The 26729-nt window shown below is 44.2% G+C and overlaps 1 protein-coding gene across 1 annotated transcript in view; it reads left to right on the top strand.

Annotated features, from left to right (window-relative positions):
* The window catches only part of LOC127575302 (CUB and sushi domain-containing protein 1-like), a 2402828-nt gene that overhangs the window by 569872 nt on the left and 1806227 nt on the right, over positions 1-26729 (top strand).

Raw genomic sequence — 26729 nt, forward strand, 5'->3', positions numbered from 1 at the left:
CTGGGTTGAACTGCATCTGCCACTTCTCAGCCCAACTGTGCATCCTATCTATGTCTGTCTGTAACCTCTGACAGCCCTCCAAACTATCCACAACACCCCCAACCTTCATGACATCCGCAAACTTACTAACCCATCCCTCCACTTCCTCATCCAGGTCGTTTATAAAAATTACAAAGAGCAAGGGTCCCAGTACAGATCCCTGAGGTACACCACTGGTCACCGACCTCCACGCAGAATAAGACCCTTCATCAATCACTCTTTGCCTTCTGTGAGCCAGCCAGTTCTGGATCCACATTGCAATGTCCCTTTGGATCCCATGCCTCCTTACTTTCTCAATAAGCCTTGCATGGGGTAGCTTATCAAACGCTTTGCTGGAATCCATATACACTACATCTACTACTCTCACTTCATCAATGTGTTTAGTTATATTGGTTTATTGTTATTATTGGTATTGGTTTATTATTGTCACTTGTACTGAGATACAGTGAAAAGCCTTTGCTTTGCATGCCATCCAGGAAGATCATGCCAGACATAATTTCATCGAGGTCGTAAAAAGAAAACAGAATGCAGAATATAGCATTAGAGTTACAGAGAAAGTGCAGAGCAGGTAGACAATAAGGTGCAAGGTCATAATGAGATAGATTGTGAGGTCAGGAGTCCATCTTGTCGTATTAGGGGACCGTTCAATAGTCTCATAACAGCAGGATAGAAGCTGTCCTTGAGCCTGGTGGTACGTGCTTTCAGGGTTTTGTATAAGAGAGAATGTCCGGGATGGGAGAGATCTTTAATGATGTTGGCTGCTTTCACAAGCCAGCTCTTTCTATGCTGTATTATTCTATGACTATATACCCAACAATATTTCTGTTCCCTCCCTCGAGTTATGCGTTGTCCTGTTCATCCTTTAATGTTCCTATTCCTCTGCTAACTTGTTTTATTGATGTGTCTGTAAAATATTTTACTCCTTTACTTTGTGATAATTTAATTTCATAGTTCCTCTTTGTCTTCCTAATTGTACTATTGACTTCTCTCCTAATCCTTTTGTGCTGCCTTTCATCACAAACACTTCTGCTGTCAGCAGACTTAACGACGGCTTCTTTCTCTACCGTCAGTCGCTCCCTCAGGTACTTTTTCATCAAAGGGGTCTCATGACGTTTTTGTTTGTTCCGTTAGTGGAATATATTTTTGTCTTGAACATGGTTGACACATCTGTCTACACTTCTTGCTGCCTTGGTAAACCAGAAAATATAATCAAAGACTCCACCCACGCTGGGCATTCTCTCTTCTCCCCCCTCCCATCGGGCAGAAGATACAAAAGCCTGAAAGCACGTACCGCCAGGCTCAAGGACAGCTTCTATCCCGCTGTTATATCCCACTGTTATATCCCACTGTTCCCTAGTACAATAAGATGGACTCTTGACCTCACAATCTACCTCGTTATGACCTTGCACCTTATTGTCTACTTGCAGTTTCTCTGTAGCTGTGACGCTTTACTCTGTGTTCTGCTATTGTTTTACTCTGTACTACCTCAATGCACTGTAATGAATTGATCTGGATGAACGGTATGCAAGACAAGTTTTTCACTGCACCTCGGTAAAAGTGACAATAATAGACCAATTTACCAATTTTAAATATTTCTTTTTGTTCCACGTTGTTTGCCCGTCTTGTTGCCCAAGCTTTTCGAATCTCAAAGTCGGCTTTTCTTTTTGGTTATTGTCAGACTTGTGTCCTTCTGTATTGTTGTAAATCAGATTATGTTATGGTGATGATTGTCAAAATACTAACTTTTACATATCTTTGGTTCAACCTCCATTGCTAGATCCAACAGTGAATCTTTTTGATGGACTTCATTACATGTTTCTCAAGGATGATTTCTTAACTTTAGTTTCCAGCATGATTTCTTTTAAACAACCAACTGCTGGAAGAAATCAACGGCTTGAGCAGCATCTGTGGGAGGAAAGGAATTGTCAATGTTTCAAGTTGAAACCGTGCATCAGGACTGAGAGTGGAGAGGGGAGATGGAGTTGAAGGGGAGTGGTGGGACAGGAGTCTGAGGTGATTGGTGGACTGAGGAGGAATGTAAGGTGACAGGCAGGTAGTGGTGGGGTTGGGAGACAGTGGCAGGTGAATGAGAGATGGAGACAGACAAAGAGAAAAAAATATATATGGAGAGGCAGATGGGGCATGGTGGGGAAGAGGAGGCTGAAGGTTGGAGACAGCTGCTGGAGGGAGATAAGCAGGAACACAAAGGGTAACACACAGTGAAAGGTAGTGACTCATTCTTCTGGGTTTGAAGGGTCTTTAATTGGAACACAAAGACACAAGAAGACAAGAGCAGGGGTTGGCCACTCGACTACACAATATGATCGTGGCTGATCTACCCTGGCCTCAACTCCTCTTCTCTGCCAGTTCCCCATCACCCTCAATTCCTCCATCTCCACAAATATTTATCCAACTCCACAAATACATCCAATGATCTGGGCTCAACCACCCTCAGAATCTGAATCTATTTAAGATAAGATAAGATCTTTATTAGTCACATGTACATCGAAACACACAGTGAAATACATCTTTTGCGTAGTGATTTTGGGGGGCAGCCCGCAAGTGTCGCCACACTTCCGACGCCAACATAACACGCCCATAACTTCCTAACCTGTACGTCTTTGGAATGTGGGAGGAAACCAGAGCACCCGGAGGAAACCCACACAGACGCGGGGAGAACGTACAAACTCCTGACAGACAGTGGCTGGATTTGAACCGGGGTCACTGGCCCTGTAAAGCATTATGCTAACCACTATGCTACCGTGCCTGCTCAATCATCAAGAATCAGATTTATTATCACTGACATATGACATGAAATGTGTTGTTTTGCGGCAGCAGTACAGTACAAGACATAAAAATCTATAAATTACAAAAATAAATAAATAAGTGCAAAAAAAAGGGTAGTGTAGAAAAAAAATCTAATGGCGGAGGGGAAGAAGCTGTTCCTGAACAATTGAGTGTGGGCCTTCAGGCTCCTGTACCTCCTCCCCAATGGTAGTAACGAGAAGAGAACATGTCCCGGATGGTGAGGGTCCTTAGTGATGGATGCTGCCTTCTTGAGGCAACACCTCTTGAAGATGCTCTCGATGATGGTTAGGGTTGTGCCCATGATGGAGCTGACTGAGTCTACAACCCTCTGCAGCCTCTTGCAATCCTGAGCATTGGACCCTCCATACCAGGCGGTGATGCAATCAGTCAGAATGCTCTGCACTGTACATCTGTAGAAATTTGTAAGTGTCTTTGGTGATGTACCGAATCTTCTCAGACTCCTAACAAAGTAGAGCCACTGGTGTGCCTTCTTCATGATTGCATCAATGTATTGGGCCAAGGATAGATCCTGGAGATGTTGATGCCCAGGAACTTGAAGCTGCTCACCTTTTCCACCACTGACCCCTCACTGAGGACTGGTGTGTGTTCTCCCGACTTCTCCTTCCTGAAGTCCATAGTCAGTTCCTTGGTCTTGCTGAAGTTAAGTGTGAGGTTGTTGTTGCAACACCACTCAACCAGCTGATCTATCTCACTCCTGTACGCCTCCTCCTTGCCATCTGAGATTCTGCCAACAACAGTGGTGTCATCAGTGAATTTATAGATGGTGTTTGAGCTGTGCCTTGCTACACAGTCATGAATGTAGAGAGGGTGGAGCAGTGGGCTGAGCACGCGTCCTTGAGGTGCGCCTGTGTTGTTTGTCAGGGACAGAGAATTCCAAAGATTCACCAGCCTTCTGCGAATTTGCAGTGACCTCCCTCCCTTCTTTCCTGTCAATAACGCTTATTCAGTGTAAACACAAGAGACTGCAGATGCTGGAATCTGGAGCAACACAAAAAAGCAGGAGGAACTCAAAGGGTCAGCCAGCATCTATGGAGGGAACTGGACAACAGTCCACATGAAGGGTCCCAATCCCATAATGTCAACTGTCCATTTCTCTCGTAGATGCTGCCTGATCCGCTGAGTTCCTCCAGCCCTTTGTGTGTTGCTTCTGCTTATTCAATGTTCAGCTTTTTTCAAAAAAACCTGACACCTGATGCTGTGTGATTTCCTAGTGGCAAAGCATCTCAGCCACATGTAGTCAACATTCCAAAAATAGCCATCATGCTCGACATGGCTTAATGCCTCAACTGTTTGGTTTGCTAATATCTTAGAGGCAAGGTTCAAACGCAACATCATATTGCTAATCAACGGCATCCACGGCACAACCTTCCCCACCATTGAGAACATCCTCAAGAGACAGTGTCTCAAGAAGACAGCATCACTCAGGACCCTCATCATCCGGGACATGCCCTCTTCTCGTTACTTCCATCGGGGAGGAGGTACAGGAGCCTGAAGACCCACACTCAACGATTCAGAAAGAGCTTCTTCCCCTCCGCCATCAGATTTCTGAACGGTCCATGAACACTACCTCCTTATTTCATTTATTTGCACTATTTAATTTTGTAACTTATAGATTTTTCTGCCGCAAAACAACAAATTTCACGTCATATGTCAGTGATAATAAATCTGATTCTATGCTGTGTCAGAAGCTATTTTTGTCTTAAAATAAATAGGTCCAGACAAAACCCTGTTGGTCACCTTCAGCTGGTTCAATATTAACATTTTGTTGCATCAAGTAGCCTTGCCACATCCAAACTTATCCCTGGAACAGGAAGATAATGGACCTGAGGCCTTGGAGTAAACAAGGAATCTGGGAAAGGCCTGGAAAATGTTATACCTTTTACCCATAAAAATACAGACAACAAATAGCCATGATAACGTGATGGAGGCTTCATTATGTGGGTTTTCTTTGGACCACTTCATAGTGGAGAGTAAAAAAAATAAGTTGCTTTGTAATTATTTTTTGCTGCATGGTTTATCACAGCTTATTTGTTACTATGTACAAGTGGGAATAAGTTTTGCCCCAAATCCCAAATAGTCCATCGGGGCAACTTGTAACCTGGTCTGAGTGAAGTTTTAGATTTATTCAAATAAAAATGGAGAAAAGGCCATCACGGGTCAGACTTCCATCCAAGAGTTGGTACAGACATCAAAAGGACTACTCCCCTTTCTGAAGAACAATTTCCATTTTTAGTTGATAAGAACATTAGAAGTAGGCTACTTGGGTTTTGATATAAAGTCATAAATTTGTTTCCACACCAGAAGAAATGACTTGCTGGGCTTAAATGCAACAGAACTCCTTCAATAGAATGTGAGCAAACATCTGGCGAGAAAGTAAGCTGTGAAGGTTGGGAATTTTGCTGGTCCACTTTCGAGTTTATTTGCCAGGATGTCAGCTGTGGTAACAGTCATCTGTGGGAATTCTGGTGCCAAGGGATAGTGATCAGTCAAAACTCCTACTGCTGGGAGGGTCATCTGAAGAGATGTGGAGAGTAGATCGCTCCACCCCATAGTCACCTCTGGTCACCTCACTATAGGAAGGATGTCGAGGCTTCAGAGAGGGTGCAGAGGAGGTTTAATAGGATGCTGCCTGGATTAGAGGGCATGTGCTATCAGGAGAGGCTGGACAAACTTGGGGTCTTTTCTCTGGAATGGTGGAGGCTGAGGGGTGATCTGTTGGAAGTGTATAAGATTATGAGAGGCATAGATAGGGTGGACAAGCAACAGCTTTTTCCCATTATTGAGCGATCCAATACCAGAGGGCATGCATTTAAGGTGAGAGGGGGTAGGTTCAGAACAGATGTGATGGGTAAGTTTTTTATTCAGAAAGAGATGGATGCCTGGAATGCATTGCCTGATAGGGTGGTGGAGGCTGTACTGTTCTATGTTCTATGTATGTTCTACCCCAGTTTCAAAACAGGGAGAAAATGTCATAGAGTCATGCAACATGGAAATAGACCCAACTGGTCCATGACGACCTAGATTCCCATCTAAGCTAGCCCCATTTGCCAACATTTGGCCCCAAACCCGCTAAACCTTTCCTATCCATGCACCTGTCTAAGTACCTTTTAAATGTTGTTAGTTACCTGCCTCAACCACTTCCACTGGCAGCTCGTTCCATATACTGACCACTCTCTGGGTGAAAAATTTGCTTCTCAGATTCCTATTAAGTCTCTCCCCTCTCACCTTAAACCTATACCCTCTAGTTCTTCAAACTCTCTGCAGTTTCTTGTGGTCCCGGGCGGAGCAGTTGCCATACTAAGCCATGATGTATCCAGATAGGATGCTTTCTATGGTGCATTGATAAAAGGTAGTGAGTGTCAAAGGGGACATGCAGAATTTCTTCAACCTCCTGAGGAAGTAAAGGTGCTGGTGAGCTTTCTTGGCTGTGGCGTCTATGTTTTTGGACCAGAACAGGCTATTGGTGATGTTCATTCCTCGAACTTGAAGTTCTCAACCCTCTCAACCTCAGCACCATTGATGTAGACAGGTGCATGTACACCACCCCCTTTCCTGAAGTCAATAACTAGCTCTTTTGTTTTGCTGACATTGAGGGAATGGTTGTTGTCATGACACCATGTCAGGAAGCTCTTTATCTCCTTCCTGCACTCTGAATCATTGTTATTTGAGATATGGCCTACTATGGTGGTGTTATTTGCAAACCTGTATATGGAGTGAGAGCAGAATTTGGCCACACAGAGAGATACGAGGACTGTGGAGCTGAGAGCTGTGAGACCATGAAGAGTTTGAAAATGAGAGAGAATTCTGTGCAGCAAAACTTTAGTTCTAAATATTGAAAATCTGCTTCTGTTGTCAACTTGGAAACTTGAGCCAAGTCGTACTTAGGTGGAGGTGTTGTCTTTCTCTTTTGGAGGCTGGAAGTCCATCTCAGATTCTTTTTGTGTTTGATCCTCACAGTCCATTCAATGAAGGGGAAATGGGATAATTGGTGGGATGTAAACTTCTCAAAATCAGTGGCAGGTTTACTGGATAGAAATGACTCCTGCTTCAAAATAAGCGGACCAGGTGGATAATTCTGTCGTTTCTGCTTCAACTCAAATGTCTCTGAGCAGCCATCACAGACTTTACGATGAGTAACACTATGGGACAAACAACTCCACCAGTTGTACCTTGGGTGGGCATTGAACGATTGCTGAAGCAACACACAAAATGCTGGAGGAATTTAGCAGGTCAGGCAGCATCTTCAGACAGAAATGGACAGTCGACGTTTTGGGTCGAGACCTTCATCTGGTCTGCTGTCCATGTCCAAAATCTGCAGTCTCTTCTGTCTCCATTGAACTATTGCTGGTTGCACAAGAGTCTAGTCCAAGGATTTAATAACTGATGACAGGTCAGCATTTCTTATTCTGTGATGATCTACCTTGAGATTAGAGATTGCATTAAATTTATTTAACGGCTGAATCTACAACCTCCGATACCCTCTCTAAGATTTGAGTGGTCAATTTGCTGACAATCCAGTGATGACAGCTACAATTCACCCTTCTGTCTCAACCACAGGCCCCGAATTCTCTCTTGCCCAACCTCTGCACTACATGGTTTTGACCAGACGAGAATCCGCTTGAACTATGTGACCTTGTTTAGGTCTCAGCCTTGAAGTTGTCTTGTTAATACTTCTATTGATCATGGATCTACAATAAGTGTATGCCTTGTGTTGTCAAGTACATCAGGTGACTCTGCTTGTCATTCTGCACATAGCCATCTTTATCCCATTTTAAGCCCATATTTGGCAACTTCATTCTGTTTATGTCATGTTTGAGAAAGCAGAACATTACAGCACAGTACAGGCTCTTCGGCCCACAATGTTGTGCAGACATTTTATCCTGCTCTCAGATCTATCTAACCCTTCCCTTCCACATAGCCCCCATTTCTCTATCATTCATGTGGCTATCTAAGAGTCTCCTAAATGTCCCGGCGGTGCGTTCCATACACCCACCACACCCTGTGTAAAAAAAACTTACCTCTGCCATTCCCCCTTAAATCTTCCTCCAATCACCTTAAAATTATGCCCCCTCGTGTTAGCCATTGTCACCCTTGGAAAAAGTCTCTGACTGTCCACTCGATCTATGCCAGCTCATCCTCCACCCCTGCCCCCCACCTCTCCGTACTGACTATCTCACCGCTATCTCTCAGTCCAGATGAAGGGTCTCGACCCAAAACGTCGACTGTCCATTTCGCTCTGCAGATGCTGCCTGACCCGCTGAGTTCCTCCAGCATTTTCTGTGTTGCTACAGTTCCAATAAGTCTTATTCTATCCCCAGCAGCCTTTGAAATTATTAAAATTCAGAACTATCACTGGAGTAAAACTCGTAACTTTTACCAGGGTGCTTCCTGGATTGGAGTGCCTGTCTTATGACGATAGGTTGAGTGAGCTAGAACTTTTCTCTTTGGAGAGAAGGAGAATGAGAGGTGACTTGATAGAGGTGTACAGGATGATAAGAGGGGTTCAGAGAACGCCAGAGATAATTCAAGATTTCTTGAGCTCAAATCTTGTGATTTTGTTAGGGCTCATTACAGAGCCCCAGGAGTCCTCATTAAATACTGGGATGTTAAGTTTGCTCAACCTTTGGGTGTGCGGGCAACAAAGCTACCTTGACTGTACAATGGTTCCCCCCTTCAGGTGTGGTTAAATGTGCGTTATCTACAGTGGGGCAACAAGGTGAAGCATCATTTAGTCCAGTGGTGTGGAGTCCGATATTGATGACCAGTCCCTGAGATCATAGAAGCACAAAGCCAATAATTAATACTATGCACGCAACGCCAACCATCCACATTATACTGTTCTTGTCAGTCTGTCAAATGTCCTACAGAGCTGTGGAAGCACAGTCCTTGACCAGTGAAGTTGTTGTGTATTAGACTGGCAGTTTCACTGTTGTGAGCTCAACATTCCCTGTAGAAGCCTGAAGTCTGAGTGAACCATGAAATGTCTTGCTGTGCAGCGGATAATTCACTGCAAAGTATGGTTGCTGGATGTTCAGGGGTTGACATGCTTTTTGACAAAACTGTTGCTAAAAATACCGCAGTTCAATTATAAAGATTAAATGGAACGTGACATTGCAATCAACAACTGCTTAAAGCCTTTTAAGTTTTTGAGGTATCAGTGTTATGAACTTGGGTTCTGAAAGGTCAGACGGAGTGCAAATTTAGGTTGATGTAGCTGTTTCATTTAAATTGGGACAGAACCTTTCCATAACCATAATGAAAGATGGCATCAGATTAACTGCTTGTGTCGTTAAAAACCTCCTGAACTTGAGATCATCTTTAAGTTTATCATGTTTGGGAGGAAATGCCTTTCTGCTTTCGACTTGGAAGATGGTGATGGTTAGTGAGGAAGTCATTGATTGCAGGTTCCAGCTTTCTCTTCCCCTGTGACTCAGTGGCTTTGGCTTTTAAAGATGTTCATTACAGTGGCGGAATTTGTAAAAAGGTTTTGAGGGCACACTATTCTAAAACTGCTTCATGGAGAAACATTTTGGTCAGTTATGTAGAAAGCTCATCACAAGGGAATTCTGGACTTAGTTGGGGCAGTTGAACTGATTGAGTGGAAGGAGAGACTGTAGGAGAGTGCTTTGGAGTTCATAATTCAGTCAGACTTAGTGTGCTTACAGATAAAATGGGAGTAAAGTAACCATGTTAAGGTAAAGCTGGTTTTACTAGACTAAGAAGTAATTTAGCAAAATTGTGACTGGAAACGAGGATTTGAAGGGGAATCAGTGTCAGAAAAATTGGCAATTGGGTATTGGTAACTGAGGCATTTAAGTATGAGGTTTGCAGGTTTGGTATTGGTTTATTATTGTCACTTGTACCGAGGTACAGTGAAAAACTTGTCTTGCATACCGATCGTACAGATCAATTCATTGCACAGTGCATTGAGGTAGTCCAGGGTAAAAACAATAACAGAATACTGAGTAAAGTATCACAGCTACAGAGGAAGTGCAGTGCAGGCAGGCAATAAAGTGCAAGGTCATAACAAGGTAGATTGTGAGGTCAAGAGTCCATCTCATCATATAAGGGAACTGTTCAATAGTCTTATAACAGTGGGATGGAAGTTGTCCTTGAGCCTGGTGGTACGTGCCCTCAGGCTCCTGTATCTTCTGCCCTATGGGAGAGGAGAGAAGAGAGAATGTCCCAGGTGCGTGGGGTCCTTGATTATTCTGGCCGCTTTACTGTAGCAGAGCGAGGTGTAGACAGAGTCCATGGAGGCGAGGCTGGTTTCCATGATGTGCTGGGTGGTGTCCACAACTCCCTGCAGTTCCAGGGTAAAAGTGTCCCCACAAAGGAGAAGGAGGGGACTGCCGAACCCTGAGGCGCTGAAGGAACAAGGTCCATGGAGGGCAGTGTAAGGCTTGTGTTGGGCGATCAGTCCTGAATGTGACAGGAAGATCGTAGAAATTGGTGGAGTGAAATTAAAAGGAAAATTAAGAAAGCAAAGGGAAGGCAATGTTAGTCCAGAGGTGTATGTGAAGGCCAGGAGAATAACTTGGGAAAGGGCAAGGCTTTCTGGGGATTGAAACAAGCTTGTGTGTGGAAGTGGAGGACACGGGGCTCCAATGAGTTAAAACCCTTATTTTCCTTACGTTCTTGAGCATGGAAACAGACCCTTTGGCCCAACTAGTCCATGCTGACCAAGTTGACTAAATGAGCAAGTCCCATCTGCCTGCGTTTGGCCCACATCCGTCTGACCTTCCCGACCCATGGACCTGCCCAAATGTCTTTTAAATGTTGTAATTGTACCCGTCTCCACCACTTCCTCTGGCAGCTCGTTCCACACACCCACCACCCTCTGTGTGAAAAAATTATCCCTTTAAATCTTTCCCCTCTCACAGTAAACTTATGCCTTCTAGTTTTTGACCCCCCTATCCTGGGAGAAGGGCTGTGACCATTCACTTCATCTGTTGGAAGTGTATAAAATGATGAGGGGCATAGATAGAGTGGACAAGCAGTATCTTTTTCCCATTATTGGGCGATCTAATACCAGAGGGCATGCTTTTAAGTTGAGAGGGGGTAGGTTCAGAACAGACATGAGGGGTACGATTTTTTACTGAGAGAGCGGTGGATGCCTGGAATGCGTTGTCTGATAGGGTGGTGGAGGGAAATTCTTTGGGGTCTTTTAAGAGGGGCTTGGATGGGCACATGAATGAGAGGAAAATGAAGGGATATGGGCATTCTGTAGGTAGGAGGGATTAGTTATGTTGGCAGAACATTGTGGGCCGAAGGGCCTGTTCTGTGCTGTACTGTTCTATGTTCTATATTAGTTCTATGCCCCTATAATTTATGCATCTCTATTAATATTATATACCTTTATCAAATGCTGATGGAATGTACACAGAGATGCAGAGGTTTGCTCCACACTTTAGCTGAGCAGAGTTTTCCACATGTTAGCAGATGGTGTGGCAAAAGCTTGCACAGACTCTGCTGCAGGATGCTCCAAAGGCATGTTGTTTGCTGATCAGTCCCGTGCAGAAAACAAAGACCCAACGGCTGCATTAAACATCAAAGTCAGAACTTCAAAGAAAACAAAACAGTTCTTTGGATTTGTGTTGTTGCAAAGACAACAGTATCAGAATATATTAGCAGTGAAAGGCACTCTGTCAGGTTGCCAGCTGTTTGTGCAGTTCCAATTCCATCATCACCTCCGATGTCCTTTTCATCAAATTCAGATGAATTGAGTTCGATTTCACTGTGTAAAAAGGTAACAGCTAAAGTTAAATAAATCACCAGTTATATATTACAGGTTGTTCTATTTTTCAGTAGCATACTTATTCACACACACACACACACACACACACACACACACACACACACACACACACACACACACACACACCCCTACATCTGCATACACCTATACAGCCACACACACACACACACACACACACACACACACACACACACACCCCTACATCTGCATACACCTATACAGCCACACACACACACACACACACACACACACACACACACACCCCTACATCTGCATACACCTATACAGCCACACACACACACACACACACACACACACAGACATGCACACACACACCTACATCTACATACACCTATACAGACACACACACATACTCAGACATGCACACACACACATACCCCTACATCTGCATACATCTACACAGACACACACATACAGACATGCACACAGACACCTACATCTGCATACACCTATACAGACACACATTGACACACATGCACACACAGATACACACCTACATCTGCATACACCTACACAGATGCACACACACACACACACACACCTACATCTGCATACACCTACACAGATGCACACACACACACACACACACCTACATCTGCATACACCTACCTCTTCAGAGACAGGTAGTAAGTAGATCCTTGATCTTTATCACACTGTCCAACTCAAACGCACACTTGCGCAGAGAGGGAGGAGCACAACATTCAATAGGCGCACGGTCTTAACTCAGCCACTCTTGAACATCCACTGCTCAATTTCTGCTCAGTTTTAATCATGGATTTTTCAGTTTCATTTGGCCAACAGAAATTAAAGGGGGTGTTACGTTGTCATGGGCTGAGGTTTGTTTAACAAAAACAAGGCGGTAGCAAATGGGTGAGTTTTGGTTTTGAAGCTTATGACTGCAGGGATTGTTTCTGGGCCTCCTGCAGTTTACAACAATAATGACAATGTGTTGGGTGTTGCACTTTGAGAGGTTAAATGTAAGGAGAAAGTATACATTTAGTGACAGGACCCTTAACAGCATTGATGTACAGAGGGATTTTGGGGTCTAGGTCCATACCTCCCTGAAAGTGGCCACACAAGTAGGGTGTAAAGAAAGTTGTGTAGCAAACTTGCTTTCATCAGTTGGGGCATTGAGTATAGGAGTCAGGGAGTCATGTTGCAGCTGTTGACACACACGCAAAACTTTGGTTAGGCCACACTTGGAGTATCGTGTGCAATTTTGGTCGCCCCATTACAAGGAGTGTGTGGAGGCTTTGGAGAGGGTGCAGAAGGGGTTCACCAGGATGCTGCCTGGATTAGAGAATATGACCTATAAGGAGAGGTTGGACACACTTGAGTTGTTTTCTCTGGAGTGGCAGAGGCTGAGGGGAGACCTGATAGAGGTTTATAAGATTATGAGAGGCAGAGGTAGATAGACGTTCAGAATCTTCTCCCGGGATAGAAATGTCAAATACTGGAGGGCATAGATTTGAGGTGAGAGGGGGAAAATTTAAAGGAGACTGCGGGGCAAGTGTTGTGACACAGAGAGTGGTGGGTGCCTGGAACGGGCTGTCAGGGGTGGTGCTGGAAGCGGAGATGATAGTGGTGTTCAAAAGGCATTTAGACAGGCGCAGGGAATGGAGGGGTATGGGTCATGTGCAGGCAGAAGGGGTTAGCATCGTGTTCGGCACGGACACCATGGGCTGAAGGGCCTGTTCCTGCGCTGTGCTGTTCTGTGTTCTATGTTCTCATTTGGATAAGGGCCCTTGTGTGATATGTTGAAGTTTGCTGATGATACTAAGCTGGGTGGCTGCGTGGGCTTTGCAGCAGAAGCCGAGACACTCCTGGGAACATCGACAGGTTTAGTGAATGGTTGAGGACTTGGCGGATGGGATGTAATGTGGAAAAATCTGAGGTGGTAGAAAAACCTGGAAGAAAAAAATATAGAAACACTAAGTATATTTGAAATGGTGAGACACTGAAATGCAGTGATGTGCAGAGGGACCTGGGTGTCCTTGTCTAATGACCACTGAATGTTCACATGTAGGAACAATAAGCAGGAAGCAAAGCAAGTGATGTGTTGATCTAAATTGCCAGGTCAATAGTAGAGTACTGGTGAGGCCACATGCAGATTATTGTCAACAGATCATACAGCACAGAAACAGGCCCTTCAGCCCATCTGGTCCATGCTGACCATGGCACTCATCATCTCAGTTGCCTACATTAGGCACATATCCCTCTAAACCTTTCCCATCCATGCACCTATCCAAGTGCTTCTTAAATGATACCGTTGTACCTGCCTTTACCACCACCTCTGGCAGCTCGTTCCATATACCCACCACCCTCTATGTGTGGGAAAAAGTTGCCCCTCAGGTCCCTTTTAAATCTTTCCCCCTCACCTTAAACCTGTGCCCCCTCATTTTTGGTTCCCTTTCCCTGGGGAAAAGTCTGTGCGCATTCACCCTATCTATGCCCCTTAGGATTTTATACACCTCTATAAGGTCACCCCTCAATTACCTACGTTCCAAGGATAAAGTCCAAGCCTGGCCAACCTCTCCCTGTAACTCAGGCCCTCGATTCCTGGCAACATCCTTGTAAATCTTCTCTGCGCTCTTTCCATTTTAATGATGTCTTTCCCATAACAGGGAGAACAAAAGTGAACACAGTGCTCCAAGTGCATTCTCACCAATATCTTATACAACTGTACAAGGTCTGGTGTCCTCATCCATTATGACATATAATCCAATGTGTACCTCCACATTCAACTGACTTTCGGTAGGATCAGTCTGGCTTTCCCTCTGTGCCACAATGTTTAACGCTCCAGTCTTCCTCTTTTACATTAAGTAGGATTCCTGCCCATTGCCTGTCTCAGAACCAGTGAGATTGATGGCCTGGCCACATCGAGGGAAGGGATTTGTTTGGAGGAGGCACCAGACAGATGATCAGAAAGGGACGGTGTAGCTGGCTTACAGTGTACAGGGTTGGATGAGAACTGTTCTTCGGAGACCTGGGGATCTAAAGTCTGATTCTGGGCTTTGAGTCAATCTGAAAACTTGAGGTTTTTGTTAGTTTCCAATCCTCAATCCCAGGATGGAAATGTCAAATTCCTGATCCCAAGGTGGTCTCATTGGCAGGACTGGATCTGATCCTAAGACCCATAGGAGTCTAGTGCTTGGTGGATTCTTTGACAGTTGGATTCTCCATCCAATGGGATCTAATCCCTCACGTGAGGGGATCAGATTTCTGGATTAGGATTAGATCTAAACTAATTAGATGAGATTAGTTTATTGTCATATACACCAGGGTGCAATGAAATTCCTTGCTCGCATGAGCTCACATAAATAGTAACAAAAACAAAACAATGAGTAAAACGATGACAGTAAACAGCGGGATAAAAGGATAATGGGTGAATAAACAGGACAATGGGTGCCTGGCATTGGAGGAGAGAGTGTGCTGGGTCAGGCGGAAGGGGAAGTGGGAAGAAAAACTTCTTCTCTCGACCCACAACCGGGGCTGGACCTTCAACCAAAGATGTTCTCGTCTTCATTTATCTGTCCCGATTCCTGCTGTTGACCAATCAACCTGAGGCAAGGAGACACCAGAGACTGCAGATACTGGAATCTGAAGCAACACACAGTCTGCTGGAGGAACTGTTGAGCAACACCTGAGGAAGGGAAAAGGCGGTCAACGTTTCAGGTCGAGACTCTTCATCTGAACTGGCCACACTCTTCCCCAGTCCAGATGGAGGGTCTCGACCCCAAACGTCGACTGTTCACCTCCATCCACAGATGCTGTCTGACCCACTGAGTTCCTCCAGCATCTTGTTTGTTAAATTTAAGACATGCACCCTCACTGCAATATTTAAGTGCCGCTGTGCTTCTGGGCTTGGCCAAACCTTTGAGCTGTGTTTGTCTAACCCAGAAGTGAGTACATTTAAAGCAGATTGCTTTTTTTTAATCTCGCACAAATTCAAGTGCATTTTTAGGGGGTTAGATTCCCTCAGTGGTATCATCACGGAAGATCCTCTGATCTCATCGCCGTCACACACTCTTTCTTTCCCTGTATGTATTGCACTGTATTTTTGTCATTAGCACATCTAAGGCTTGGCGTGAATCCATCTGCCAAATATATTTCAATATTTGGAAACACTTAGGAATCAGCCAGCCCCCCTGGGCACGTCAGACAGAAACTTATAGAGAGCACGGATCCATAGGATGTCCTCCTGGGAGTGGCGATCAGTTGAAAGGTTGTGCGAAAATCCTGTTCTCTGACATTCACAGAAGTAGCATCCCATCACACAGTCATCTTCCCTTTCATCAACATTGGAATAAGCCTTTGTATTTCCGTTAAAATCAATTTCATCTGTTTTTCTTCTCTCTCAGCACTAATGGGTTTTGAGAGATGTCCTTTGTTACCTTCATCATTGAGTAGCTAACTGACCACAGGTCTTTGTAAACTTGAAGTAATTAACCCATGAGTGATCGGTCAACGAAGACACACCTTGCATTGGGACTACCATGGACTCGTCTCTGATTGTGTCTTTTGTTGCACTAAGGCTGTGTTTTGCACTCTTTTTTTCTCTCTCTCTCTCTCTCTCTTCATTGTCTTGTATAATTTATGTTCTGTGTCTTGTCTGTACCTACGTGCCTGTGATGCTGCTGCAAGCAAGTTTTTCATTGCACCGGAACCTCACCGTACTTGTGCATATGAGAATAAACTCCACTTGACTTGACTTGACTTGTCTGACCAATGGATTGGCAGAAACTGCCCAGATCAAGCTGGGTTAGAAGGGAGCTGGTTTGATAGAATCACCACAAAGGAGAAAAATAATATGGATTTTTTGAATCATGTTTTCATTAATTATTTAGAAGTATTCACAGCAGATTTAATTTCAGAAAGATTGTAATTGTTTTCAATGCTTTTCAAACACTTCTGAATGTCAGAAGCATTGATAAGACCCAACAGTTTTGACATGACAAAGCTGGGCTTGGGACAATGGCTTCCAGGCAAGTTTTGTAGGCAGGGCTTGTTTTAACCCACCCATATGACCTGATAATTTAGATCATGGCCCACAAGTTGGACATGGCTTTCCTGGTCAGCTCCAGGACAATCTTGGCCAACAAAATCAGCTTAGGGACCCAATCAGGGTAAACAGAGAACAGCTGGAAATGTGCACGTATCTGGATGCAGCAGGTCCACCTGGGCAGGTAAAATCATGTCCGATATATGTCCTTTTCCACATCCAAAGCCACACCCCAAGATTCACTTAGTGTCCAAAAATCTCTCAAGCTCAGCGCTGAGTGCATGAGATGAGAGAACAGCCACAGAGCTCTGGGCGAGAGGATTCACAGACCTCCCAGTGTGATGGTTTCTCTTTGTCTCAGTGCTAAGTGACATCCTGCTTGTTCTGAGATGACATTTCCTATTTCTAGAGAAAGAAGCCTCTCAGCACTCAATTCATCAGCCCTTCTCAGCGTCCTCTACATTTCAATGAGATCACATTCAATCACACTCTGATCCCAGGAATCATTTTAGTGAATCCACACTGTGCTACCTTTAAGGCAAGTGTGTTCTCCCTTGGCATTAGCTCCAAAACTAACCAGTACTCTTCGTGCAGCCTTATCAGAGCCCCATATCACCGAAAGTTCCTCACCTTCTCCTCCTTACATCTTTGGCAGAATCCACTTCTAAATATCTTTCCCAAGAGATGTTAACATTTCTTGGCCCAATCTTTTCATCCATCTGGGAATGATGCTCTCTGCAAAATCAAGTAAAATCAATTAATGTAGCTCACAGCAAGAGTTGTACCAGTTTCCTCACTTTGTTAACCAAGTGTGCTCGGTGTAAAATATCACCAACTCCACGACATTTTAATCTAATCTTCCTTAACGCAGGACTTGTCTAAGAATCCTACTTGCTATCCTTAAATTATAGCCATGACACTTTAAGACTTTGACTATTGACCAAAATTTAAGACTTTAAGACTTCCTTTTAAACTGAACTCTTTGGCCTGGATTTTGGCATCTATTCTGATAAGTCTTTCTTTGGCTTACTTTCATATATTTGCATGTAGTATGTCGTTGTTTGAGGTATCGTGAACCAATTTGCTCTATTGTAGATGCTGGCCGAAACTGCTTAGTCAGCAGAGCTGCAGAATCTGTGTAGGTCACCCTAGAAATTGGTGAGACTCAGCCCACTGAGCAAAATGACGAGGTGTTAGGCTTGAAGGAGAGAATTGGCTTCCTCTTGTACTCCTCTCTGAACATGTGGTTCCGTTTATTTCGGTGGAACTGCTTGCAAAACATAGAACCTAGAATGGTACAGCACGGGAACCAGACCTTCAGCCCACAATGTCTGTGCCGAACACGATGCCAAATTAAACTAAATCTCTTCTGTCTGCACATGATCCACATCCTCCATTCCCTGCATGTCCATCTAACAGCCTCTTAAACACCACTGCTGTATCTGCCTCCTCCATCACCCCGGCAGCCTGTTCCAGGCACCCACCACTCTCTGTGTAAAAAATATCTTGCCCCTCATATCTCCTTGAAACATCCCCCCCTCACCTAAAATACATGTCTTCTAGTACTAGATATTTCTATCCTGGGAAATAGCTTCTGACTGTCTACCCTGTCTATGCCTCTCATAATCTTATAAACCTCCATCAGTTCTCCTCTGAGCCTCTGCTGCTCCAGAGAAAACAACCCCAGTTTGTCCAACCTCTCCTTATAGCTCATGCCCTCTAATCTGGGCAGCATCCTGGTGAATCTCTTCGGAACCCTCTCCAAAGCCTCCACATCCTTTCTGTAAGGGGCAAACAGAACTGCACACAATACTCCAAGTGCAGCCTAACCAAAGTTTTATACAGCTGCCAAATTGACTTTCTGACACTTATACTCAATGCCCCCAACTGATGAAGGCAAGTGTGTGGCAGGGAAGAGCAACCAATTATCAAAGCTCAATGAAGGGTTGAGTACAAATGGCCAAAGGCAAAGTTCATCTCAAAAAGCTTCTTGAGGACAGGCGGAACAAGCAGAGAATTGGGCTGAAGCTTAAACAGCCTGAAGGGATGTGAAATTTGCAACAGTCACTGAAAAGATTTTTCGAAGAGCTTGGCAGTTAATAGGAACTTAAATTAGCTCAATTTGATAATCATTCAGCCACAATGATGGAGGCTGATTATAACAGTAACTGGGCAAGTGTAAACCAATTAATTTCTAAAAATGATTGGTTTATGAGGATATTAAGAAATTACGTTTATAGAGCATGATTTTATAGTCAAATGAATGAACCTCGTAATTAAATTTGCTGTTAATGCTGTGTGGTTAACCCTTGAATTAAACAATGATTGTTGAGTATTTGATGTTATGTTCAATAGTAATGTTCTTTAGAAATGATTTGATCTTCCTTAGAATGATGAAATGTGGACATTTAGTTTACCAGAAGCGGATCCTGTAAACAACATATGGATGCATTATTATGCAAAAATAAATGGATTTCAGAATTGGTGGAAGAATAAAATTGACAGCACATTGAGAAGTCAATATTTGGATGCAATGGATTAGGCATAATCCTTGGGAAAAGGCAATTTACCATTGATTAACTGTTAGTTTTCAATTCCGATTCATCTACTCACAGTGCTAAGTGATCACCATCATAGAGACATAGGGTCATGCAGCATGGAAACAGGCCCTTCGGCCCAACTGGTCCATGCTGACCAATATTTCCATCTAAATTAGTCGCATTTGCCAGCATCTGGCCCGTAACCTTCTAAACCTTTCCTTTCCATGTATCTGTCCAAGTACCCTTTAAATGTAGTTAATGTACTGCCTCAACCACTTCCTCTGGCAGCTCGTTCCATATACAGACTACCCTCTGGACGAAGAAGTCTATGTTTAATTACAATTAAACATAAATTATACACATTTTTTTACAAGAAAGAACACAATTAAAACAGACAAAACAAAGTCTGTTTTAGTGTAGGGTGATCAAAGTGGTCGCAGTGTTGCTATACTGAGGTAGTGATTAGGGTTGTGCCGGTTGGTTCAAGAACCAAATGGTTGAAGGGAAGTAGCTGTTCTTGAACCTGGTGGTGTGGGACTTCAGGCTTCTGTACCTCCTGCCCGATGGAACAACAAGGTCCAGAGCACTAAAGCTCCTCGCAAAACTCCCAGAGCAAGGGGAGGATGAGGAGAATGAGCCAAGCTTAATTTGGATATATCAGTTAACAATATTGTTGGAATTTTCTGGATATTAAGGGGATGAAGGGACGGTGGAGGAAAATGATAGAAGATCAGCCCTTTCAATGGCGGGGCCGAATGATCCACTCCACCTGTTCCTGATCTTCTAAAACAGGATGTGATTAAACAATTACTTGTGGGCACCCCACGTCCACCTCCCCCCCAACCCCAACACCACTACCCCCTCAGAAAAGACCTGCTGCAAACAAATAGCCATAACTCCTCACTTTCCACCAATGTTTATGATCTAATGAGATCTCTGCATTCACGAACGGGCAACTGAAAACGCCACTTGATGGCCAGCAGCTGAGAGAAGGGACACGGGTAAATAGTGCAAACAGTAGTATTTGTGTGCATTAAACAGGTATAAAAGAACAGGTTAACATCTTAACATCTTCAGCTGTGTGACATGCACGGGTACGAGATCCTTGCACCATCACAAATATTTCCTCTTCCAAATCCCCCCCTATCGTGTCAGGCATCCCCGACTTTCTCACTGAACCTCACATCTCCTCCCCAACTCTCAGCCAGCTGCACATTGAAATCCAACCCACAGCTTCTGCAGGTTTATCTGAATGATGCCATCATTTGAGGAATATGACATATGGGCCAGACACCACTTTAAGAGTAATTGATTGCATTTTTAATAAATTGTGGACAGTGATTCCCCCAAAGCCGTTCAGACTCCAGCCGTTTACTGCGAGCTACTTTTGTGCTGTGCAGTATACCTGTTCGTTTTTTTTTTCACATGGCTTCAGTTAAATCCCTTGCCTGCACTGAAGCATGAATATATGCCAAATATGTCTGGAATGTAGACTTGTTTTCAAGGTCTTCATAGTGAATTGCATTCGTTCTATTTCAAAAGTAATAGTCTGACCAGTGTTTTGGTTCTTTGAACCAGCAGACGGTTACACTTTTGAGCAACGCACATCTGACCTTTTGTTTTTGAACTACCATTTTGTGGAAGAAATGAGAACCACAGTCAGAATCAACTCCCAATAGGTCTCAGTGCATTAAGCAAGTTTTAGTGGTTTCATGATTCAAATGAAGTTACTTTGGACACAATACACTCAGATCAGTAACCTGGATTTCTGCCTGGTACATTGAGCAGTATCACTGATCGAGTATCGGTCTGGCAGCAGGGAGATCCTGGACAGTTTCTACCCTTTCCTCAACTTTTATTTCATTCACTGACAGGCCTGACATCTGATGACGTCGGCAGCACTGAGCTATTGGAAACCATGTTTCCTCAATCCAGAATGATTTGGAATTTAATAACGATGGAGTGACAAAGTACTTCCAAGTCAGAATGACATTTGATTTGCAACAGAACATGGCAGCAATGGTGTTCCCACTCACCTGCTGCTCATGTCCAGAACTGGCTGGCCCACAAGAGGCAAAGAGTGGTTGTTGACGGGTCATATTCTGCATGGAGGTCGGTGACCAGTGGTGTACCTCAGGGATCTGTTCTGGGACCCTTACTCTTCGTGATTTTTATAAACGACCTGGATGAGGAAGTGGAGGGATAGGTTAGTAAGTTTGCTGATGACACAAAGGTTGGAGGTGTTGTGGATACTGAGGAGGGCTGTCGGAGGTTACAACGGAACATAGGATGCAAAACTGGGCTGAGAAGTGGCAGATGGAGTTCAACCCAGATAAGTGTGAAGTGGTTCATTTTGGAAGTTCAACTATGATGGCAGAATATAGTATTAATGGTAAGACTCTTGGCAGTGTGGAGGATCAGAGGGATCTTGGGGTCAGAGTCCATAGGACACTCAAAGCAGCTGCACAGGTTGACTCTGTGGTTAAGAAGGCATATGGTGTATTGTCCTTCATCAATCGTAGAATTGAATTTAGGAGCCGAGAGGTAATGTTGCAGCTATATAGGACCCTGGTCAGACCCCACTTGGAGTATTGTGCTCAGTTCTGGTCGCCTCACTACAGGAAGGATGTGGAAGCCATAGAAAGGGTGCAGAGGAGATTTACAAGGATGTTGCCTGGATTGGGAAACATGCCTTATGAAAGCAGGTTGAGGGAACTCGGCCTTTTCTCCTTGGAGCGACGGAGGATGAGAGGTGACCTGACAGAGGTGTATAAGATGATAAGAGGCATTGATTGTGTGGATAATGAGGCTTTTTCCCAGGGCTGAAATGGTTGCCACAAGAGGACACAGGTTTACAGGTTTAAGGTGCTGGGGAGTAGATATAGAGGAGATGTCAGGGGTAAGTTTTTTACTCAGAGAGTGGTGAGTGTGTGGAATGGGCTGCCGGCAACGGTGGTGGAGGCGGATACGATAGGGTCTTTTAAGAGACTTTTGGATAGGTACATGGAGCTGAGTGAAATAGAGGGCTATGGGTAAGCCGAGTAATTTCTAAGGTAGGGACATGTTCGGCACAATTTTGTGGGCCGAAGGGCCTGTATTGTGCTGTAGATTTTCTATGTTTCTATGTCCCTCAGGATGGTGGAAGATAAGATAACTTTATTAGTTACATGTACATCGAAACACACAGTGAAATGCATCTTTTGTGTAGAGTGTTCTGGGGGCAGCCTGCAAGTGTCATCACACTTCCGGCGCCAACATAGCACGCCCACAACTTCCTAACCTGTACATCTTTGGAAAGTGGGAGGAAACCTGAGCACCCGAAGGAAACCCACGCAGACACGGGGAGAACGTACAAACCCCTTACAGACAGTGACCGGAATTGAACCTGGGTTGCTGGTGCTGCAGTAGTGTTACACTACTCACAGGTTGATGAGGTTCCGTTGAATACAAGGCATCAATCTGTATTTCAGTGATTCTGTGCCCGAGTGAGTTCCACACATGTCTCTGATACAGTAAATTCTACCGTCCTTCATTCTGCTGTTGGAATGGAGGTACCTTGATTTAAGGAGTGGCTCTTGCTGGTCTGATATTTGAGCATAAGTCAGGTTACTGAAGCTTTTTGAGGATTACAGCTATTTCTTCCAGGCAGCAATGCAGATGTTGCCTTAAAAATGTTCTGATTTAGGACTGGGTTGTACGTGGTTATCATAGAGTCATGCAGCACAGAAACAGGCCCTTCTGCCCAACCGGTCCATGTCAACCAAGATGCACATCAAAGCTAGTCCCATTTGCCCACGTATGGCCCATATCCCTCTAAACCTTTCCTATCCATGTACCTGTCCAAGTACCTTTTAAATGTTGTTAATATACCTGCCTCACCCACTTCCTCTGGCAGCTCATTCCATTACTGACCAACCTCTGGGTGATAAAGTTCCCCCTCAGGTCCCTATCAAATATTTCCCCTCTCACCTTAAATCTATGCCCTCTAGTTCTGGATTTGCTTTGTCTGGGAGAAGACTGTGTGCATTCACCCTTATCTATGCCCCTCATGATCTTATGCACCTCTATAAGATCACCCCTCATTCTCCTATGTTCCAAGGAATAAGATCCTAGCCTGCTCAACCTCTCCCCATGACTCAGGTCCTCGAGTCCTGGCAACATCCTCATAAATCTTTTCTGCACTCTTTCCAGCTTAATGGCATCTTTGGGGTTGGGCTGTGGGTGGTGGTGGAGGGGGAAGGTGGAGTGTGTGACTCGAGCACAGAGTTTACTCTTATTGTCTGCTTCCCCAACTAAAGCCCCCAACATGACATTGAAAATCCCTGTGGTCCAATCCTGCAGACATATTTCTCCTTCGTGTGCATCCAAGATGCCTTTTGAAAATCTAATCCACCACATAAGAGACTGGTGCCTAAATTAAAAGCCCATGTTATCGGTGGAAGTGTGTTACAATAGATTGAAAACTGTCTGTCTCAGAGTTGGAATAAATGAGACATTTTCAGACTGGAAGGGGGTAACTAATGGATTACCACAGGGATCGATTTTTGTTCACTGTTTTCATTAATGACCTGGAGGAAGGAAAAGGATGTAATGCTTCTAAAGTTGCTGATAATCGAAAATATGTGATAGGGCGTGATATAATAAGGATACTGTGATTCTGTAAACTGGTTTATTATTGTCACATGTACCAAGGTACAGTGAAAAACTTGTCCTGCATACTGTTCATACAGATCAATTCATTACACAGTGCACTGAGGTAGTACAGGGTAAAACAATAACAGAATGCAGAATAAAGTGTTACAGTTACAGAGAAAGTGCAGTGCAGGCAGACAATAAGGTACAAGGTCATAACAAGGTAGATTGTGAGGTCAAGAGTCCATTATACCGTACTAGGGGACCATTCAATAGTCTTATAACAGCAGGACAGAAGCTGTCCTTGATCCTGGTGGGACATGTTTTCAGGATTTTTTATCTTCTGCCCGATGGGAGGGGGGAGAAAAAAGAATGTCCGGGTGGTCGGGGTCTTTGATTATGTTGGCCGCTTTACCAAGGCAGCAAGAAGTGTAAACAGATTCCATGGAGGGGAGGCTGGTGTCCGTGATGTGCTGGGCTGTGTCCACAACCCTATGCAGTTTCTTGCGGTCCTGGGCAGAGCAGTTGCCATACCAAACAGTGATGCATCCAGATAGGATGCTTTCTATAGTGTATCAATAAAAGTTGTTGAGGATCAAAGGGGACATGGCAAATTTCTTCAGCATCCTGAGGAAGTAGAGGTGCTGGTGAGCTTTCTTGGCCGTGGCATCTACGTGGTTGGACCAGGACAAGCTATTGGTGATGTTCACTCCTTGGAACTTGAAGCTCTCAACCCTCTTGACCTCAGCACCATTGATGAAGACAGCTGTAAGTGCACTGACCTCCCCGCCACCCCCCCCCCCACCTGCCTTCCTGAAGTCAATGACCAGCTCTTTTGTGTAGCGGACATTGAGGGAAAGGTTATTGTCATGACACCATGTCACTTAGCTCTCTATCTCCTTCCTGTACTCTGACTCATTGTTATTTGAGATACGCCCTACTATGGTGGTATCATTTGTGCATTTGTTGATGGAGTAATGGGATATGGAGAGAGCGAGTGAGTGGGCAAAAGACTGGCAAATGGGGTTTAATGTGGGAAGGTGTGAGGTCATGAATTTTGTTGGGAAATCAAAATATAGATTATTAGTGAAATAGAGAGAGAATGCAAATGAGTGAACTACAGAGGTGTTCTAGTGTATGATTCACTCAAAGCTAGCAGGCAGTTCCAGCATATAGTAAGGCAGCAAACAGCATTCTGACCTTCATTGTAAAGTGATTGGATTTTAAAAATAGGGAGAGTTTGTTGCAATTTTACGGGGTGCTGGTGAGGTCTCTCCTGAAACACTACTCAGTTTTGGTCCCTTTACCTCACAAAAAATACCGTAACATTGGAAGCAGTCCTAAGGAGGTTAACCAAGCTAATTCTGGGGATGAGAGGGTTGGCCCCCACCAAAAGACACTGGATGGTCTGGGCTTGTATTTCTTGCAGTGTACAAGAATGAGGGGTGGCCTTTTTCAAACACATAAGATCTGAAGGATCGATGTGGGATGTTTTCACTCATGAGAGTGACTTGAACAAAGGGACATAACTGCAAGATAAGGGGTCGGTTCTTTCAAACTGGAGAGATTTCTCCTCTCAGAGGGTGATAAACCTGTGGAATTCTCTGCCTTAGCAGCTGGTTGAAATTGGGTCATTAGAGGTCTGTTAAATGAAGGCAGATAAATAATTAATAGGTTGAGGAATAGAGGGGGACAGAGAACCGGCACAGAAGAGGAGTTGAGGCCAGCATAGATCAGCCATGGTCATGTTGAATGGTGGAACAGGTCTGAGGGGCTGAGTGGCCTTCTCCTGCTCCTATTTTCTTGAGATTTTGTGAAGACATGAGCAGGATGCCCCCACTGTTGTTGTTCAAACATTAGTTTGATTTTTATCTTCAACTAACTACCCTTAATTTTCTTTGAAGAGCCTAGATGAAGAGAGTTGACCCGAAACGCTGCCCTCCATCTCCCTCCACAGATGCTGCCTGACCCGTTGAGTTCCTCCAGCATCTCGTGTGTTGCTCCAGATTTCCAGTATCTGCAGACTCTTGTGTCTCTCTCCGTGTTCTTATCCCTTTAAGATCTCTTGGTGGGCTTTACAACAGAATGGGTAAAATGAGGATCCTTGGTGAACAATTCAGTCACTTCCATGGCAACAGCTTCATTATATTCTGAAAATGTATTCAGGAGACTTAAGTGTTCATATATGGTGAAGACATTAGAAAATCTGGTTTTGTTAGCTCTGCTGTTTGAATGAAGTTGCTGTGATTTAAGGGACAAGTCTTGCTGGTGCTATTAATAAATGGCTTTTGCTCCTTTACTTTGAACAAGGCCACATGCAAAATAAACACTTTGGAAAAGCTATTTTGTTTTTGGAGCTCTTAAGCTTGACAGGTGAAGAAGCGCACTGAATACAATGACAGTTGTGAAGAGGTACCGAAGGGCCACATGAGATATTAGGCTCGTTCAAAGAGTGGAGTTGATGCCTGCTGCACATATTGAAGAGTTAGGAACAGGAAAGCATGAAGCATAGATGGATTGATCTTGCACTGATTGAAACTCGCTTGTTACTCAATGTGTCCAAACATAGAACAGTACAGCACAGCACACTACAGGCCCTTCGACCCACAATATGCCGACCTTTAAACCTCGCCTAAGACTGTCTAACCCCTTCCTCCCACATATCCCTCTATTTTAAATTCCTCCACATGCTTATCTAGTAATCTCTTGAATTTCACCAGTGTACCTGCCCCCACCACCGCCCCAGGCAGCGCATTCCATGCCCCAACCACTCTCTGGGTAAAAAACCTTCCTCTGATATCTCCCTTGAACTTCCCACCCATGACTTTAAAGCCATGCCCTCTTGTATTGAGCATTGGTGCCCTGGGAAAGAGGTGCTGGCTGTCCACTCTATCTGTTCCTCTTAATA

The sequence above is a fragment of the Pristis pectinata genome, chromosome 10 (genome assembly GCF_009764475.1).
Source record: "Pristis pectinata isolate sPriPec2 chromosome 10, sPriPec2.1.pri, whole genome shotgun sequence".
Taxonomy (NCBI): domain Eukaryota; kingdom Metazoa; phylum Chordata; class Chondrichthyes; order Rhinopristiformes; family Pristidae; genus Pristis; species Pristis pectinata.